At 43.9% G+C, this 21,396-nt stretch overlaps 1 protein-coding gene across 1 annotated transcript in view; it reads right to left on the bottom strand.

Moving 5' to 3' along the window:
• The window catches only part of MCTP2 (multiple C2 and transmembrane domain containing 2), a 279,496-nt gene extending 259,679 nt beyond the window's left edge, over positions 1–19,817 (bottom strand). The window contains exon 1 of the mRNA XM_006142677.3: positions 19,702–19,817. The gene's annotated coding sequence lies outside the window, so the exon portion shown is untranslated. The remainder of the gene's footprint in view (positions 1–19,701) is intronic.
• Positions 19,818–21,396: the final 1,579 nt, after the last annotated feature.

Below are 21,396 nucleotides of genomic sequence, written 5' to 3'. Positions count from 1 at the left end.
ATCATGTGAATTTCAGTCTTTTAGCACCAAGATAAAATCATACTTTAATTCCATTTTTCCATGATCTTATTTAAAATAAGTATTTAATATATTTATTTATTTTGACCAGTGAGATAAAGAAAGGGAAAGTGAGAAAGCAAGCCGCTATCTCTGGTACTTGAACCTCAGTCAGCCAAGTGGGAGTTCAGCACTTCAACCACCATGCCACCTGCTGGCCCTCCATAAGCCTTTTAAAGTCCCACGTAATACCTTCCTTCCTGTTATTAAGAAGCCAAGTTACAGTGTTCTGCACACTCGGAGTTAATAAACAAGAAACACAGAAAACCACCTCAAGCCTCCAGTGCAGATTTATATGCTGGGTGGGTTTCCACTAAAGGGAGCATGACAGGTCCTTGATGTGACACTTGCACCTTCAAAGCCCCACCTCCTGCTCTGATTCCTTTTCAACAAATACCCTAAACAATTCAAACTTCACTAATACAAAAAGGCTAAAAAAAGAAATTCCTAGTTGAACGGGTGTCTGAAAGCAGAGGACCCTTACTTCCTGCTGGGGTCTTGACACAAATGGGTAGACTCCTGCAACCTGAAATGGACAGGACAGAGTGGCATTTGCAGAGAGAGCTGAAAGCACGAAGTGAAATATCATACTTTTCAGGAAAGAAAGGAAAGTTAAAGCAAGCCTACTCACAGCACTAACCAGGCAGTGTAATTGGAAAGTAAACACCGAAGGAGATCTGATTAGGTGCAAAGTTCAGTCAACTTGGGTTTTGTTCCAAGAGGAAGGCTCTACCGACCCACAGTAAAACCTTGCTTGGGACAGACCACCATTTTCAGAGTGTTTTTAGTCCCACCTGGTCTACAAGTAATGTCTCTGTGAAACAGAAGTGCTCAGCTCCAGAACAAGAAGAAAGCGGATGCATGGAACTGTTGAGGTAGGAGTCTAGGGATTTTATCTTTTTAGTTCAGGGATGTTATATCAAGTTGTTGGGGGAAAAAAATCACAATGCATTTTTGCATAGGTAAAACAGAATAATACCTAACTTTCCCAACAACCTAATAAAATCTATTCTTTCCACACATCCAACACTCAGCTCTTTCAGGTGCAAGCAGCATCACTTTAGCAAGACCTGCCCTGATCCGGACTGTAACCCTAACCCTAACCCTGACCTTGTAGGAGGCAGTAGGATCTCCACACTATCATCTCTGCTCATACCTGACATTCACCCTAGTCTCCCAGTCTAAGCCCCATGAACACCCCCAATAATGAAAGTACTCTAGGGGGAAGGGACTGTAGAGGGGTCTTCAAAAAGTTCATGGAAAAATATGTATCAGGAAACATCATGCATAGATTTTAAAAACTTTTTGCATCAAGTTTTTGCATTAATTCCATTTTTCCATGAACTTTTTTTTTTTTTTTGACATTTCTTCATGTTTTTCTTGAATATGTCAATACCTGGCACATAGAAGTTAAGTTTTGAAGAAACAAACTCATTCAGAATATAACTTCTACTACTATTATGACTACTTACTGGACATCTAAGCCTGCCTTAAGGTTACCATATTCTACCAGCTTAGAGCCTCAGAACTATCAAACTGTTTAAAAACACAGTTGTGAGACCAGCAGATGGCATAATGGTGCTAGACTCCCACCTAGTCAACCACAATTCACGTCCCAGACCTAGCCACTTAAACTCATGCCAGGAACGTGTGTGTGTGTGTGTGTGTGTGTGTGTGTGTGTGTGTCCACAAGATCCTGAGAGGAGAATGGAGGAGAAGAGACTGTAGCATGGCCATTCCCCTGGGGGCTGATTTCTCACTTTCTGTCTGTCTGTCTGTCTCTCTCTCTCCAGTGAGTACACAAGCTCTATAGCAAAAGTCTAAAAAAAAAAATTAAGATAAAAACACAAATTGTATGATATATTTATTGCTCTATGATGAGGGATGTGGGTAGCTACATGCCCAGGCTATAATGCATTAAGTCAATACTAACCATCAGTCCTGGTACAGATTCATGAGAGACCTGGGAGTAAAGAGTTAACTGTAGGGGGCAGCAGGTGGAGAGGAGGTTGAGACAATGGCTTGAAAATCATACTGGGTGCAGCTTGGAAAATCATGCCATGTGTGCATGCCTAAAGTCACTAGAGAAGACTGGAGGACAAGGGATTGAAATGTGGCCATCTACCTTGGGGGGAATTTTTCACTTGCCCTCTCTCTCTCTCTCTGGCAAGCACACACACACACACTATGACAAAAGCAAAGGAAAAAAAAAAGTTAACTGTGGGGAGACAGCACATGTTTGATCAGACTGTAAATCCCCATCTGGTTTTCCTCAATTATTTCATAATGGAATGATCCACTCCTCTTGGCATCTTGATGGAATCCCAGTCAACAGGTTGACATGAAGCCTTTGAACTCCATAACAAGGTGATCTCAACCTATCAACCAAGACCTGAACGATTCTAGAACTGGGTGTGATGCAAAAGTCTACAAGCTCATTCCCTTTGCTCTCTTCCCATTAACATTTGGGTTTCAATAAGCAGAAACCCTTAGTAATCCTGAGGATTCTGTAAACAGCTGGTGTCTTCCCTCCACCCATATGCTAGAATCAAGAAGAGGCCACAAATAAGGCCTCTAAAGAAACTTCCATGCAGAATTGACTGATGGACATTGTCTTTTCTGAACTGACCCAAATGTCTGAATCAAGTGAGAAAAATTACTGCAAAAGGATTAAATCGTGTATTCATGCACACACACAAGCACTCACACTGCCACATCCCCCCCACCCAAGCTCTTCCCTATCCATGAGTAAAAGAAACTAATAAAATTAAAAATTGGGAAACCAGCAGTTAACGTAATGGCTATGTCGCTGGACTCCCACGTAGTCGACAGCGGTTCGTGTTCCAGACCCGGTGGCTTAAAACTGATGCTGGGCACGTGTGCGTGCGTGCCCAAGACTCCAAGAGGAGAATGGAGGAGAAGGGACTGCGGCGTGACCATCCCCTCTGGGGGGTGATTTCTCACTTTCTGTCTCAATGTCTCTGTCTGGCGAGTGCACACGCCCTATAGTGAAAACCTCTCCAAAAATAATAATAGAACAAAAAATTAAGGCTTTTAAAATATGAATTAAGAAAAGGTCCTCCACATATGAACTATGGTTTATTTGAAGAATACACAAGAGGACTTCAAAAAGTTGATAGAAAAATGGAATTGAAATACAAGCTCGTTTTAACCCATGCCATTTTTCTTAAGCATTTTCTATGAACATTTTGAAGACCCTTTGTGTTCCCAAACCTGTAAGTGATAGATTATGACAGCATCTATCCAGATCCCAGAACTTAGTCTCAAAATACCCCAAGGGATTGCTCACTATCAGAATATAGTCAGCACACACCAGTGTTTATAGAGCATTCCATTATAGCATCATCTCTCAAATGAAAAGGTAAAGAACACGATTATCAATATTAAAACCATCTATCTTTTAAAAAGGTTACATCGATTTACTTTCCCACCACTCTTCGATTCCATCAACGCCAATGTCAACTCCATGAAGTGGACGTTATCACGGACAGCTTAAATTGATATTTCCCCGATGAACCTTTCAGATTTTCCACTGTCTCATTTGGTGCATTTTGCAGCCCATTACATGAGCATTGACTAGGAAAAGGCTCAGAGTGATTAGAGATATACAAACAAACCTTTCCACTAAGCTAAAATCCTGCAAGTGAGTCTTTAAATATGAAGCAATTAGCAGGTTCTATTAATGCGGGCAAACATGACACATCATAGTTCATTAAAGCCAAAATGAGTCTCCCCACCATCAGCATTACAAAACAATTATAGCCATAATAGTGCTGCCACTTCTCATCTGGAGCACAGGAGGCCTCCGGCATGGTACTGAGCTCATTAAGAATATTGTCATATAAATCCTCATAACCCTATGATGTTGGTATGATCAGAAGCCTTATTTCGCTGATGAATAAACTGAGACACAGAAGGGTTAAGTAACAGACCCAGAGTTACACAGTTAATGCATAGAACAGTCAAAATTCAGGCCCTGCATGCCAACTCCACAGGCCTGATTTTTCTGCCACCTTGTTCTTACATTTTTGCCACCTAATTTCTTGGGAGGTGACTTGCCCAACGTCCAATCCTAATACCTCTACGTTGGCAAAGGATCTCCCGGTGAAGTGCTACAAGGCCACACAATGTGGGAACAGAGAAAAACAGTGACAATCTCTCCCCACGGACATCTACAAGCCTTGAGAGTCTCATCCTTCCAGACCGAGGTCACATTTTCCCTCCCTACCTGCACTCCCAACAGAGCTTGCCTGCCTTGAAAATTCCCTCTGCTTCCAAGAGAACACCTCTAGTAATCTTTTCATGAAGATGCATCTTGGCTTTCTAAGGAGACAAGTTTCTGAAAAAAGGGATCATTTCTATTTTCTCTACGGTTCCATTTAAATGTGAGATCATAGCTAATCAACCAGACATGTAGGTAAGCGAGGCCAAGGAAGTATTGATTAGGTTTCACCTTCCAAAGTCAGCTTTCAAAGGTACTCATTCATCAATATATATTTAGGAAACATTATCAGCTTTTCCCCTAGGAGTGGCCAGGCTTTCATCAAATTTTAGTAATGACCAAGAAAATGCTAAATCCAGCACTGTCGATAGGGTGTGTGTGTGTCCAGTGTCGGCTTTCTAACCTCAAGACTTGGTGAAAAATGCACAAAGACAAAAAAAGATGAGGTCAGCAGGTAGTATGGTTGTTGAGGTGCTGGACTCCCACATGGCTGACCGTGATTCAAATCCCAGACCTGGAGGTTTGCTTTCTCACTTTTTTTTTTCCCTCTCTCTCTCCCTGGTGGCGCACATGCCCTGTAACAGATCAAAAACAACAAAATTAAATAATTCTTTAAAAAATACAAGAGGGAAAATGTCTTAAAAATTCAAGAATGAATAAAATTTGAAGAAGGAAAAAGAGATCATGTCTTGTGTCTCATCTCTGGAAATAACGGCCTTGAGCTGTCTAAATGGCTTGAATTAAAAGACACTTGTTTCCCCCCTAAAAAATGATTTGGCAGGGGGGCCTATAGGGCATATGCACTCACCAGGAAGAGGTAACAAGAGGAAGTAAGTGAGAAATCACCTTTCCCCTGGGGGATGTCCACACCGCATCCCTTCTCCTCCATTCTCCCCTCAGGATTTTGAGCAGGCATGGACACATGTCTGGCGTGTTTTTCAAGCTACTGGGTCAGCCATGTGGGATCCAGCCACCTTAACCACCACACTACTAGCTGGCCCCTTTGTTTTTAATACCATAATTCAGTACCAGATCTCGTCCACCTTATCTTTGTTACCCTTATTCTAATTAGAAGGGAATGTATCAGATTGTTGGAAAAGTCATCAGTATTTTTTACATAGAAAAAGAGAAAACACGGATTTTCAGAAGTGAGAACACGGAGTTTTAGAGATTGTTTTTCAGCTCATAGATGACAAAGCTGATAGTGGAACCAGAGTTTATCTGTACCTAAAATCAATTCTTCCCAGTATGGGTGACGGGAGCCATAGGATGAACTCTCTCACTGGTCTCCCAGGTTGGAAGTGTCTCACGTGCTTTCACTTCATGCCTACTTGTCCTCTAAGAAGGCTTGTGGGATGAAGAGAATAATACTTGGTAACTTTTTTTTTTTTTTTTAAAGAGATATTTGCTATATGGCATGTGAGCTTGCCAGAGAGACAGAGACAGAAAGCGAGAAAGAAGCTCCCAGGGAGATGGCCACACTGCAATCCCTTCTCCATTCTTCTCTCAGGATCTTGGGCCCTCACACACATGCGCCCGACCTGAGTTTTAAGCTACCAGGTCTGGGATTCAAACCACAGTCGACTATGTGGGAGTCTAGTGATATAAACATTACGCCATCTGCTGGCTCCACTTCTTCCTCTTTAATCAATTCAACAACAGCACTAGATCTCCTGATCTCAGAGAAGCCGTTTGGCTAATAAAATCTGATAATAAATGCCAAATATTATTTTCAAACTTTAAAATGTTAAACAAATTCAAAGCATTTTTAATACTGGCATGTCCAAGAATAACTTTCTTTAAAGGACATTTTAAGAGAACAAAAAGGGCCTATTTTCTCACCACCCGATTAAAGCTGGTGACATTTTTTAAAGGTAGACAGAGTGGTTAAGGCAGCTAAATCCCACATGAATAACCACATGCGTGGTTCAAGTCTCCAACCCAGTGACATGAAAACACATGCCAGGCACATGTGTGTGCATGCATGCCCAAATCTTGAAGAGAGGAGGAGATGGAGAAGGGTACAACCATTCCCCATGAGGTGGTGTTTTCTCACTTTTTTCCTCCTTCTCCAAGGAGCACATACACCCCCTGGCAAAAAAGTAACTATCCCCGGGAACCAACAGTTAGCGTAATGGCTATGTCACTGGACTCCCACGTAGTCGACCACGGTTCACGTCCCAGACCCGTTGGCTTAAAACTCACGTCAGGCGTGTGTGCGTGCATGCCCAGGATCCCGAGAGGAGAATGGAGGAGAAGGGATTGCAGCATGACCATCCCCCCTGGGGGGTGATTTCTTGCTTTCTGTCTCTATGTCTCTTTCTCTGTCTGGCGAGCTCACGTGCCCTATAGCAAAAACCTCTCCCCCCCAAAAAAGTATCCCTTAGGAAATTGTCACCATGTACACAAACACACAATAAAAAGTGACAGCCCAGACTAGATCTCCACAAGTAGCTTCCACTAATGTTCTTAATGTTCACTCTAATGCTCATTCTAATACCTGCTTTGGGGCAGAAGGGCAGGATATAGATACACAAGTGTATTTATATGTAAGCATATAAGCACATACAACGGTGTTTGTAAAAGGTTCTGTATCACTTGATGACTTTTCATATAAGTTAGAAAGCAATCATTTACCAATTTTTTTAAGGTTTGTTTTTGATTTTTTGCAATAGGGTGCATGCACTCCCCAGAGAGAAAGGGAGGGAGAGAGAGAGAGACAATGAAGGGGAAAGTGAGGAATCATCCCCCCACAGGAAGATGGCCATGACATAATCCTTTCTCCTCCGTTCTCCTCTTGGGATTCTGGGCACACATGCACACAATGCACACATGCCCAGCATGATTTTCAAAGCTGTCAGGTCGGGGATTTGAACTGTGGTCAGCGATGTGGGAGTCCTGTGCCTGAACCACCACATTACCCACTGACCCCTACAATACCAATGCTTTCTAACTACTAAAATCAGTGAGCTCTAATCCACAGCCACTCCCAAAAAATCATTTGGCCAGATTCAGGTATTACTACAAAGAAACTACTAAAATTGCACAAATTAGACATCTAATTGGTTAGTAAAATTTGCATTAAAAATAGGTTAAGGCTGGGACAGCAGATGGCCTAACAGTTACATGGCTGGACTCCCACATGGTCGACTGCAGTTCAAGTCCCAGACCCAGTGGCTCAAATTCACGCCGGGCTCACCTGTGTAAGTACCCAAAATCCTGAGGAGAGAAAGGAGGAGAGGAGATTGTAGTGTAGCCTTCCCCCGGGAGGTGATTTCCTACTTTTTGTCTCTCTGGCAAGCACACACATGCTATAGCAAAAAAACTCTCTTAAAAAGATTAAGGCCAACAGTGTTGGCATAGCAGTAACACAAGGCTCCATGATGCTGAGGCCACATAGGAAGGTCCTAGGTTTGCATCCTGAGCCTTCTTAGAGCCCCAGGTCCATGCCTATCATCACTACTAGCTGGGGCTGAGGGAAGGAAGAAAGCAATGTGGGAACCCTGTTGATAGTGCCTCCCCCTGCCCCAATCTCCCTCCCTTCCATGTGTGGTCACACAAAAAAATTAAAAATAGGTTAACCAAAAATACTAGGTTGCCATTCATAACACATCATAAAATGGCTTCTTACTGGCATGTCTATAAACACTGATGAGTATTCTCAAAGGCACAGGAGTATAGGCAAGGAACCTCAGATGACAGGGTGCTAGGGAGCTTCGGGGTGTCCTCTGGCTTCCCACCGCCACTCACATCAGCTTCGGCATCTGCTATAAATGTCCGAGGAGGCCACAGACTATATCCAGACTAAAGGAGAGTTTCCAGGAGGTATCTAAGAAGCCCTCCTGAGCATAAGTGGAGGATTCAGAGAATTAACTTCAGCTTCTCTAAAACCATGACAGAAACATCCATCATTTTTATATACTGAGTCCTGAAATGATCTCATGTACCTTAATGCTTTAATTGTGCCTTAATGCTAATACATAAATGCAAAACAAGAAGAAAACAAAGAACAACAACAAACAAAAAAACTCTAGATCAAATCAATAGCACAGGAATTTTCTCTAGGTTTTGAAACAGCAATATTGGTACATATGTAAAAGCTTACATCATTGAAAAACACAGTGAAGTCATTTTCAGGCGACCATGAAAGTGTGGTATTTATTGTAGATGTCAGTGCCTGCTTGCTTTATTCCACCAATCTACTCTACTTATGATCGTATGTTTAGAGCCTTACTTGGGTCAGATGAAGGAGAGATTTTTCTGCAGTAGCCACTGTCATGTATTCCTAATCATCTGGCAGGAAACTACTCTAAAAGCAATGTATCTATGCAAACCACACCAAGTCCCTCTCCACAGCAGGGTGTAGCAGGATTCTTAGGCCACATTGATGTGGCTTTTAAAGCATCCTCTCCAGTGAACATTCTCACCTCTGCATTGAGCCTGCGAATGGGTAGAGCAGCCACTTCCAAACCCAAGAGACAGAATGACTTAGCTGGAATGGGCCCCAAGTCTTGTGGTTAAACAACATCACTATGAAGCAAGACAGAAGGGAATAGTTGAAATAGCACTGCCTGGAAATGGAATAATGGGGAGGAAAGTAAAAAGGACACAGTCCTGGGCCAGCAGGTGGCACGGAGGGTAAGGTGGCTGAATCCCACATGGCCAACCACATGGCTGAAGTTCCAGGCATAGCAGCTTGAGAAACACCGTGTATGTGCGCATGTGTGCCCAAAACCCCCAAAGGAGAGACAGAGAACAAGGGATTATGGCCTGATCACCTCCACTGGGGCATGCTTTCTCACTTCTCCTGTCTCTCCTATACACACATATACGCTCTGGCAAATTAAAATAAAATAAAATGGACATAGACCTATCTTCAACCAACTAGGAGACCTTACCTGGCCTGAGTCTCAGTGTTCTTTTCAATTAAACCAGATGACTCCTCCTCAATAGAGTTCCTAGGAGGATGAGTGTCAAATGATGCTGTCACCTCCTAGGAGCTCAGGAATGACTGGTATGGGGTACATTAAGCAAAACACACAACTGCGTCCCTGTAGCTTGTAAACTAGGTAAAGAAAACAAAGCAAAACAAAATAAAAAAAATATCTCTCTCTCTCACACACACACACACACACACACAAATCATCAATGGAAAGGTATGTACTCACAACTGAGCACAACTATGCAACAAATTAGAGATTTAGGATCTTGGGTTCATGGAGATCAAACAAAACTGACCCAAGGCTGGAAGTTGAAAGAGAAAGTGGTTAATAATGGAATACTCAATCTGCTATTAATGACAAGGGCCACACTTGCCTACTCAGAGTTTTGACACATAAGTAGTACATAATAGTTAAAAACAGTTCATCCTGTATTTTCTCAGTGTTCCCATGTCTGGTTCAAATCACGTAGAAAAACTTCCCAAAACGCTTGCTCATTTCTCGCTAGAGCTCCACGTCTCTGTGGCAGCTTGTGGGAGACAGAAGAGAATTAAAGACTTGTCAGGGAAATTTTGCTTGTTGAGACAGGCCTAAAATGCAGAAAACAACTCCTGCCAGAGATCCCTAAAGAATTCAAACCACAAAAAGACATAGGAGGAGAGGACGCAGCAAACATACCAAAGGGGAGAGGGGAAAGAAAGGGGAGGGTGCTGGCAGAGACCTAAGGAATAGTTACAGGACCTGTCCCAACAACAGACAGGAAATGTTCAAGTGGAGCATGTCACCATAGACAAACAGCCACAGACACATCTTACTCGACACGTATTGTCACCAACTGAACATGTGAGAGCAATAAGCAAACCCACAGGAACTCTGGGCCAGTGTACCCATGAGTGGGCAGTAGGAGATAGAACAGCCAGCCTCAAAGGTCATTTCCTGGCTATAACCTAAGACAGTGTGGGCATACATACATACATAGACATATACACAAACTCTTACGCATGCACAAGAGAAGACTTCAAAAAATCATGTAAATGTGTCATAAAAAATTATGCATAGATTTTGAGACCAATAGATGGCATAATGGTTGCATTGCTGGACTCTCATGTAGTTGACTGTGGGTCAAGTTCCAGACACAGTGGCTTAAACTCACATTGGGCACATGTGCATGTGTGTCCAAAATCCCGAGAGAAGAATGGAGAAGGGATTGTGGTGTGGTCATCCCCCCAGGGGGTGATTTCTCCTTTCTGTCTCTCTGGTGAGTGTACATGCCCTAGAGCAAAAAAATCTCTCAAAAATAAAAAATGCATAGACTTCAAAATATTTTTGCTTCGAGATGAACTCATACTATAATTCCATTTTTTCCCTGAAATGTTGAGGTCCCCTTACACATAAATGTTTTTATTATATATATATATATTTAGGTATTGTCATAGGGCACCTGCACTCTCTAGAAAGAGACAGAGTGAGTAATCTCTGCCTGCGGGGATGGCCATGCCACAATCCCTTCCCCTCCATTCTCCCCTTAGGATTTTGGGCACGCATGCACATGTTCCCAGAGTGAGTCTCAAGCCACTGGTCTGGGACTCAAAACATGATTGGCCATGTGGGAGTCCAATGCCTTAACTACCATGTTGCCTGCTGGCCCTCAAAAGCTTTTTGTTCTTTAACCGCTTTATATAATATTTATCTTTTATGCTAAGCAAAACAGTTCCAATAATGCTACATATTGTGGATCAAGTACTGTGTTGTTCTACTAAGTTCTCTGACTAACTCCAACATATTTCATAATGTTAAAGATAGTCCCCCAATCGCATAAAAAAATAAAATTACAAATACATGAACTATTACACAATCATTTTTATTTTTGTTGTGTGTTGAGTGGAGAGTTTGTCAAATTTTTGTGTTTTTTGGTGTTTTGCACTATCACCTCCCTCACATCTTGGATCTAAAGAGATTCTTCACAACCACCTCAGAAAACAGTCATGATCATGCAAATATGTGTAATATTTTCTGTTTAGTTTTCCTGGTCAGATCTTCCATTAATATTGCTGTTTGTGGAATTTCAATAACAACTACAACAGGTTTTAGCCTAAGTGCTCAGTTCCTCAAAATCATTCATCCATCAACTTCTCAAATCACTCTCTCTGTACTTGCCTCAACTTCCTCACAGCTCCCATCCTGTTTCTCCTTCCTGCTCAGCCTAGCAGAACTATCCCTGGAGCTGCCCGTCACCATGTGCGTGCATGGCAACCTGGCCCTTTATCCTTAACCAACAGTTTCTCATTGTAGACTTATGAGATTGCCTGACTTCCCCTCCAAAGTGAAAGCCCTGAGGGGACAGGTACCTCTTTCACTCACAACTATAGCACCTAGCATATAGCTACTTCAAGCTTGATGAATAGTTTTTGGATAAAAGAGTATTTATCTTGGTTACCTTTCAGCACAGGTTTTAAACAAGCCTTCTGGAGTCAGCAGGTGGCGTGGTGGCTAAGGCACTGGATTTGCACATGGCTGACCACAATTTGAGTCCCAGGCCTGGCAGCATGCTTTCTTTCTCTGTCTCTCTCTCCCTGTCTCACTGATGAGCACATGTGCCCTTTAGCAAACTGAATAATAAGGTTAAATAATTTTTTGAGAGATTTTGACTAAGGGCACATGCACTCACCAGGGAGACAGACAGAAAGCAAGAAATCACCCCTTGGGGGGATGGCCACACTATAATCACTTCTCCATTCTCCTCTTAGGATTTGGGCACACACAGGCCCAGTGTGAGTTTTAAGCATCCAAGTCTGGGACTTGAACCGTGCTCGACTACATGGGAACCTAACAATATAACCATTACACCAACTGCTGGTCCAAGGTTAAATAATTATTTTTTTAAAATAAGCCTTCTAGTGAATTCTGAGCACCTAAGAAAATCTACCTATTATATACAAATTTATCTTTTTAAAAAATAACTTTTAAAAATTTTCATCTGCCTTATTCTGTTTCTTCGATTTGACCAGAGAGAGAGAAAGCACGTCACCTTGTCTGGGACTCAAACTGATCAGTCATGTGGGAGTCCAGTGCCTACATCACTATTGCATGCCCAGCCTCTATAAATTTATCTTCTAACACATATCTCAGCAGCAGCTATAAAACAGCACTGGTCTACTGGTCATACATACTAAAATAGGAGTCCTCAGCTCCCAGGCCGATATGAACCTGGCTGCATGGTAGGAGGTCAGCAGCAGGCAAGTGAGCAAAGCTTCATCTGTATTTACAGGCACTCCCCATTGCTCTCATTACTACCAGAGCTGCCTCCTACCAGATCAGAGGCAGCATTAGATTCTCATAGGAGCACAAACCCTATTATGATTTGTACACATGAGGATCTGGATCATCCTCTCTCATAAATCATTGCTCCATCTGGTCACTGGAAAAATTAGCTGCCATAAAACTGGTACCTGGTGCCAAAAAGGTTGGGGACCACAGTACTAAATAATAGGATTTCAATGCACATGATATACATAATGAAAAATGAGTGCTCACAACGGAAGAGACGGATATATGGCCAATATTTTACCTTGTGAAAACTTTATGGGTTCAAATGCGAAAAACCACCTTTAGGGACCAGCAAATGGCATAATGGTTATGTCACTGGACTCCCACATCACTGACCATGGTTTGAGTCCCCGATCCAGTAGCTTAAAACTCACACTGGGCGCATGTGCATGTTTGCATGCCCAAAATCCTAAGAGGAAAATGGAGGGGAAGAGATTGTGGTGTGGCCATCTCCCGGGGTGTGGAGGTGATTTCTCATTTTCTGTCTCTGTGTCTCTACAGCGAGTGCTCACCCCCTATAGCAAAAATCTATTAAAAAAAAAAAGAAAGAAAGGAAAGGAAAAAAAAAAAGAGAAAAGAAAGAAAACCACTTTTCAACAACTGCCTTGTTCACTGGCTCTTGTTTGCTTTTCTACATTGAGAGCCTCCTCCCTCCAACGGACTGGGCTCCCAAACATATGTAAAGCCAAAGGGACTGGATAATTCAACTCCACCCTCTGAAGAGTCAGTGGAAGTTAACCTTTTTAATCTGCTATGACAAAGGAACTGGAACTTGTTTATACCCTGCCTATCCAGAGAAATGTCCAAATATCCTTTGTGATCTGCTTAACATTTGCTCACCCTCAGTTATCGATATTAGTCAGTTGAATTATTCAGTTTTTAGATCAACTATACTATTCCATCAGTAGATAATTAGTAAATGATTCAGCAACCATCTAAAGCCAGTTCTTTAAATCTCTATTGCTGAGGAGACCAGCAGATGGTGTAATGGTTACATCGTTGGACTCCCACGTAGTCAACTATGGTGCAAGTCCCAGACCCAAGAGCTTAAAATTCACGCTGGTGCATGTGAATACGTGCCCAAGATCCCAAGAGGAGAATGGAGGAGAAGGGATTGTGGTGGGCCCATCCCTCTAGGGGGTGATTTCCTGCTTTCCGTCTCAGTCTACCTGTTGAGCGCGTGCACCCTATAGCAGGTTAAAAAAAAAAAAAATCCTATGGTAACCTTTCTTCTGGTCTGCAGACTCATATCCAATTATCTTCCCGAAATCTCCACCGTAGGGTTATCAAGGATATTTCAAGCTCAGTGTCCATGAAGCTCACCATTCCTTCAACACAAGCTTTTCCTCCTGCAATACTGATTTGTATTATTGGCACCAACCCACACGCCCAGGGCACAACTTAATCCTCAGGCCCAACCGCTCCCTCTCACTCATCACCCACATCCACCTGGTCACCTCTCTTTCAAATCCTTCCACATCTCCACCTCCCTACTGCCTCACTTCTCTATAACCTAACTCCTTTTGCACTGTCTCCCTACCAGAATGAGGGTATGGGCCATCACATGGCTGAGGAGACTTTCTACCTAAGTCTGTTGGAGTCCTGTCTGTCTCAGTCACCACTGTACCTCCCCCTTCAGTACCCAACATAATGGTCAGCACCATGTGGCAGGCCATCAGCTACCACTAAATGAGACAGTTGGTACTCTCACACTGCCCACCATCAACGCAAATTGATGTTTATCTAAACATCATTCTACATTATTTGAACATATACCATATATGTATCATATTGATATCTGTCAATTCCTACTCCTGCTGCCTGACCTTATGGGGCTATTCCATGACAAAACATACAGGACTGTGGATGTTTGTTTTCAAGGGGGGTGGGATGGGGAGAACTGTAGAAGTATAAGATACAGTTCTTCTGGATACCTTCCAAGACATAATGGCTAAACACAATATCATCTTCAAATGTTCTACAGACTCAGGTGGGGGTTGGCTTTTAGGAGAGAGGTCCCTTAGCTCATATCAAGACCAAATTCCAGCATTCCTAAATAAGGACACCTTCCACAGTCACCCACATGACTGCGCATGGGGAAGAAAACCTATGTGGGTCCATAATATTATGGGAAGGGGCTCTTCCATGTTAAACCATTATGTTCATTCACTCACAGAATTTTAAAAATTTGCACTAGGACTGAAAAACATTCCTCCTTCTTAATGGGGTATTTGTCTGAAGAAAGACTTGGTAACTCCAGTGGTCAGCAAATGACTAGAATCGTTCAAGAGATACATTTCAAGCACTCTCAAACTCACCATGAAGACTTCTCACCCAATACCCACACACGACAGTGGCATCAATGTAAACTCTCTCAGGCGAGTTAAAAAAATAAAATTTAATTTAAAAAAGAAGAAGGTTCTGGAACCAGATTGCCCACACTTCAATCCTGACTGAGCCACTTTTCAGTTGTGTGACTATGAGCAGTATCCTCTCTCTCTCTCTCTCTCTAGACCTCAATTTCCTCACATCTAAATCAAGGTGCTAATAGCCCTGGCTCATCTTGGGGTTGTAGTAATGTCTCCGAGAGTTAATATTTCTTAGCACAATGCCTGGTGCAACCTGAATGCTCAATAGACATTAGTGATAGTAATGCAAATTAAGATTACATTACAATGATGAACTATTATCGGTGTAAACTCCACTCCCCTTCAAGCTCCACAAGGAATTCCATGCCCTGCTATTGGGTCATTGGGAAAATCATGACGCATTTTGCACAGTAAAACATATTAAGGCTTTTGTGATGACCAAATAGTCCTTGCAACCATTTTTTTGGAGAGGTTTTAGCTATAGGCTACATGCACTCACCAGAAAGACAGAGAGAGACAGAGACAGAAAGTGAGAAATCACCCCCCAGGAGGGATGACCATGCTGTAATCCCTTCTCCTCCATTCTCCTCTGGGGATCCTGGGCACACACGCCCCCAGTGTGAGTTTAAGCCACCGGGTCCAGGACTCTAACTGCAGTCGACTACATGGGAGTCCAGCGACATAGCCATTACGCCAACTGCTGGTCCCAGTTCTCTCAATTATTAAGAGCAGTAGTTCTCAACTTCAATACTCACCATAATAATCTGGAAAAATTTTTTTTTTAAAGTTTTTGGCATAAGGTGCATGTGTGCTTGCCAGAGAGAGAGACAGAGAATGGGAGAGAGGGAAACTGAGAAAGCACCCCCCAGGGTGGTGCTGGCCATGCTGCAATCCCTTCCCTCTCATTCTCCTCTTGGGACTTCGGGCGCACATGCATCTAGCATTATTTTTTGAACCGTGGTTGGCCACATCCCAGTTTAGTGCCTTAACCACCTTGTCATTTGCTGCCCCTTATCTGGAAGTCTTCTTTTAAAAAGGTGTTAGGGTTAGGCAGTGGTGTGGCAGTAACAAAACTGGAATCATGTAAGAAAAATCTTGGGTTTGCATCCTAGGATCTCCTAGGGCACACTGGGTGTCCACATGCATACGCATGACCTAGGCTGGTGAAGACTAAGAGTAGACTGTTGTCTGAAGACTGCTTGGGTGCCTGTCTGTCTCCCCTAGAGAAAATTAAAACACACACACACACACACACCCATGGTCTAGATGCACAGCTTTAGATGGGGTGGGGCCTGACAGCAAGCATTTCAACCAAGTTCATCTCAGGTGTGTGGGTGCTTCTGGTCTGGAAAGGCATACTGAGCAACACTAAGGAGCACCTCCACATCAGTGGATAATGTGTGTGTCGGAACCAGCTGGGCTTTCCAACTCCCTGCCCACCTAGAACGCCTTTCCGGAACTCCTTTATTTCAGTAACTCCACCATGGCCCCAGATTAAGCCATCAGTAGGGCTCCCATGGTACCTTAGATGGGCACCTACAACAACATATTGTGATGAATGAAATTGCTACATGAGACTAAGAGCTCGTGGCAATCAGGATCCCACCTTACTCAAGGTCTGGGACATCAGAAATCTCTCAGTAAATGAAGACTGGACAAAAGTTGGGGGAGCAATGGTCAAGGGCTTCTCTGGGGAAAGCAACCAACCTGAGGGGCCTTGTATACCAGCTCTCAGAACTCTTCACTGAACATGAGTGCCTAGAGTCCCTGATGAGCTGGAGGTCAGCCATGCCATCAAGGAGTCTCTTCTCTGCTTCATAGACCGCGAGTGCTTTGCAAAGGTAATGAAGTTTCAGCCTCAGGCCTGTCACCAGCATGGGCCCCCATGGGTGCCATGAAACTGCTGGAAGATGCCAAGTGTTGTCAGGGAGCAAAGCAGGCAAGCTGCAATCAGGAAGCATGTTTACGTAAACATTTCTGGTAAATTGCCCAAGAAGATCTGAGCAGAAAGAGACAAATTCCCAGCAAAGCACTATTTCTTTTTCTCATTTTTAAATAAATATTCATGTTCACTCCTAAGCGTCTATTAATGATCTTAAAGAGGGCCCCCAGATTGTTTACCTTTCGGGCTTCGCAAATTCTGAATCCTCCCCTGCCTTGCACCCCTTTCTACAGACTCCACTTCAAATCAAGCAGTTTATAAATATCTCCTAGGGAGGATCTGGAAATATTCCTTTACAGTTCAAGGTGTTTTGTCAACTTCACTGCCAAATGAAGATAGAGGAAAACATTCGTGTTAAGCATGATCTGGGAAAAATTCGCCACCTGATCCTAACACAGACACCAGTCTTTCTTCAACAATTAACTGGCAACATCTCAATGTAACTGAAGTGTGAAGCCATTCCATTTGTGTGTATAATTACCAACAACTCTAAGGAAGGTTTTAAGAAAGTGAGTGTTCTCTATGACAGAAGATGTTATTTTAAATTGTCAGCTCTATTTGCATCTCATTATCAACACGGTAATTTTCATCTGAAAAATCACTTTACGTGCACTTCAATTGTCAGTTGAGTTCTTATGGTTCATTTATTCAAAGTCAAGTTAGAAACTTTGGCATTCCTTGCCAAATCAGCACACTCCAATGTTTTGTACTTCCCAAAATAGGCTTAAGGAAAAATAGATGGTCTTTTAGGGATTACACATATTCAGGTATGAATATAGATTCATACACAAAGTCCTTTCTAGGTGACAACAGTGGCCTCCAGTCATCTCATGGCCGTGGAAAGAAAGCAAACAAAATATGTCAAAACATGAATGAGATTCACTGTTCCTTCAACGAGTAACAGAACACACATAAAGTTTTAATCATTGGCCCCATTTGGATATATTAAGTCCTTAAAATGTTAAGCAAAACACATAATAAATTTCACCTTTTTATGGACTACAGAAATGATTCCTCAAAGTATTGTGTTTTTACTTTTTAAAAACAGCTAGTCATCTACGTGCTCTGGGAATGTTGTAGTTAACCACATGAGTGCAATGAAAACAGCTCACTTTATTTATCAGGACATCCCCCTCCAATCCCCAGGATGTGGGTTTTATGGATATAAACTTGAATTCTTATTTCCATGAAATCCACCCGATTTACACAATCTCTCCTTGTGACAGCATGCGATAGCAAAACAAAACACAAAACATGAGTTCTGCAATCAGAAATAACCACATGCAATTTCTATTCGTTTACCTCGTACAAAGGGGGAGATTCCTCCCTGCCTCAGTTTTTCATCGTTATATGGGGGTAATATCTACTTGGCACATTTTACATGAGAGAAACTGCCGATCATAGTGCTTGGTATAGAGTTTGTCTTGCTGTGTGATGCATGCAAGACAGAGAGAGAAAGCGAGAAATCACCTCCTGGGGAAATGGCCACACCACAATCCCTTCTCCTCCATTCTCCTTTCGGGATTTAAAGCATGCACACATGTGCCCAGCATGATTACAAAGCTGCCGGGTCTGGGACTTGAACTGTGCAGTTGCCTATGTGGGACCCAGAGCCACAGCACCTGATGGCTCCACACATGGCTGATTTCTTCATCTTATTTTAAGGATGGTTCTGATCCATTCTTGTCCCTTTCGATGACTGATTAGGCTACTAACAGAAGACCTAAGTTCTGCCTGCATTGAAAGGATCATCAGCGGTTCAAGAGGTGCAGCCGAAGCACGGCTGAAGAACAACAGGCCTCTCCATTAGTCCCTTTCTAAAACACCCACTTGAGAGGAATACATGCCTCGAAATTGCCCTTGGCCATCAACACCTAAGCTACCAAAGTGCTCATGAACCTGGTTCTGGCAAAGCTTGGTCCCTAGCAGGCGTACTACAAATATTGTTGAACTACAGAGCCCTGACTCAAGCAAAAATGAACACAATGGAAAGTACAAGCCACAGAAACCCTCACTAAATGGTGAGAGGATTGCGTGTATCCTCAGAGCAGGTAAAATCCAAGGTTATCTCAACTGTCTGGTACCTGTGAACCCAAGCTAGGGCACCCTGCGGAGAAAGCTTGCATCTCCCAGGACTCCCTCCCCTAAGCACACACACACACACACACACCACTGAAACGGTTGGACAACCCAGAAGTTCATGCAAACCAGAGGAAGCTGATTGTATGGAAACAATCTGTTTTAAAGCCATCTGCGCAGGATTTGCTTAACAAATCGACAGTAGGCAGGGGAGCCGATGGAGGAAATAATCGCCTCTCAAGTTGACCACCACCATCCCCGTCTTTTGTTCTGTTTAAGACACTCTGAAACCCTTGCAATTACCCTAAGGCTTCCTGGGGGTGTGTAGCCAAGCAGATGTGGACGCAAACAAGTAGAGCTGAATCTCTGGGTCTTCATGAAGAGAGCAATCAAGTCAACCCAGGTGAGGAACCCACCTCTGCAGACAGAATCCAGGCATGGAGCCCCAGGGAGACTGGAATATGGCTTTTAAAAACGAAAACGAAAAACAAAAAGTTCTGGGGCCGGCTGCCTTCCCGGGTTTCCACGCGTCGGATTCCTGCCTCCGGTCCTCTGGACACCTTTCTCACCCCTGATCCAAGAAATCCAGGGAAGAAACTCCATGGATTTCCACCCTGGACCCTGAAGGTCCCCAACACCCCAGAGCGATTGAGAACAGTCACCCGCTTACTGCCAAGAAGGGTGGGCGGCGACCCTGCTGCCCGGCCCCCGCCCTGCCCCAGGTGAGCCCCGCATCGCTCTCACCTGTCTGGAAGCCTGGTCCCTGGAGCTGCACCGCGGGGCCGGCGCGCGCCCCTCACCTGTGCCAGGCCTGGCGCCTCCGTCGTCACCGCTCACCAGCCTGGGGAGAAGCCCTGACGCGGCGGCGACTTACAGGCCGTGGCGGGGGGGGGCGGGGGCATAGCCGAGGGCCGCCGGACTTCCTCAGCACCCCTTTACGAGCCCCGCCTTAAAGGGGAGGAGGCGGCCGCGCGTCACCTTTGAGCCACCTCCAAAGCCGGGCGCGGGTATCTCCGCCGCCCGGTGTTGCAAGAAAAGCGCCGGAGCGAGACCTGGACGCTGGCTGGGCAAGGAGATTAGTCGTACTCGTTCATCTGAGTCGTTTAGCAGGGGTGCAAGCTGTGCCTGAAAAGTCCGAAGTAAGGAAAGAGCAGCTTGTCAATTCTTAATAGCTCGTCTTTGCTGGCACTCGGAGGAGCTACCGCGCGTCCTTAAAGTAGCTCTGGGCGAAGAGCCGCTTTCCTTTTTAAGCGCCCTGACCCTGGGACGAGGTACACGTGCTAGGCAATCTATAAAACTTGCGCCACGTGCGCGCGATCGCGGGCGGAGGGCGGCCCAGGTGCAGAGAACTCTGTAATCGGAGCTTCCGTTCCTCATTTACGAAGATCAGGCGGGACCTGTGTGCCTAGCGAGCTGCTCCACTACTGGGTCAGACCCTTAAAGATGCGTTGTTGGGGCTGGCAGGTGGCCTGGTGGCTAAGGTGCTGGACTCCCGCATGGCCTACTGCAGTTCGAGTCCTGGACCTGGCAGCTTGCTTCCTCCCTTTCCTTCTATGTCTCAAATGAAAAAATGCATAAAATTAAATAAATATAGGACCAGCAGGTGGTATAATGGTTACAGTGGCTGGACTCCCACATGGTCAACCTCAGTTCCAGTAACTGACTGGAGGCTTGAAACACACTCCTGGTGGGGTGTGTGTGTGTGTGTGTGTCCAAATTTGACAGGCGAATGGAGAAGGGATTGGGACATGGCCATCCTCCCTGGGAGGTGATTTCTTGCTTTCAGTCTTTTCTGTCTCTCCCATGTGCCCTGTAGCAAAAAATCTCTATTAAAAAAAATTCTTAACCCCCAGTTTTTTTTTTTAAAGACTTTTGTGCAATTATGGGCCCTGAGGTGCTCAGCAAATATTTGCTTTCTGTTCCTTTCCCCTTGCATTTTTTTTCCCCTCCTCCCTCTTCCTGCTATAATGTTCTATTACATTTTTGTTTGCTCTATTTCACTGTCTGGTTGGTTTCTTTTCCCATCTACTAAAGAGTAAAGAGCTCAAGTCCACGGAGTGCTGACTCGGCCCTCTGCTAGGCGTTGGGGGGATTAGGAGGGGATTTGTAAAATATAATCCCTGATTTCAGGGAAGTCTGGGATTTACCCACTCACCCCCTAAAAAAAACAAAAAAAAACCGGTTTCGACAATGAAAGCCACAAGGAACACTGGATGTGGTGGATCAGGCCTTCTACAGGTTATTCTGGGACTGAGCGGCCTGTGAACCTGAGAGTTTAATTGGTGTAATTGGTGATTAAGAGCTCCAGTTTTGGAGTCAGAAAGACTTTAGATTAAATCCTGGCTGAGCGACTAATTGTGGAAATGGGCGAGTTCACTTAATCTCTTTGAATTGCAACTTTCGCTTTAAGAAATAGCGATTAGAATATTGATAACAGCT

The sequence above is a fragment of the Tupaia chinensis genome, unplaced genomic scaffold (assembly GCF_000334495.1).
Source record: "Tupaia chinensis unplaced genomic scaffold, TupChi_1.0 Scaffold000078_1, whole genome shotgun sequence".
Classification (NCBI taxonomy): domain Eukaryota; kingdom Metazoa; phylum Chordata; class Mammalia; order Scandentia; family Tupaiidae; genus Tupaia; species Tupaia belangeri.
The sequence above is the reverse complement of the archived record's forward strand: the minus strand, read 5'-3'. Positions and strand labels throughout refer to the sequence as shown.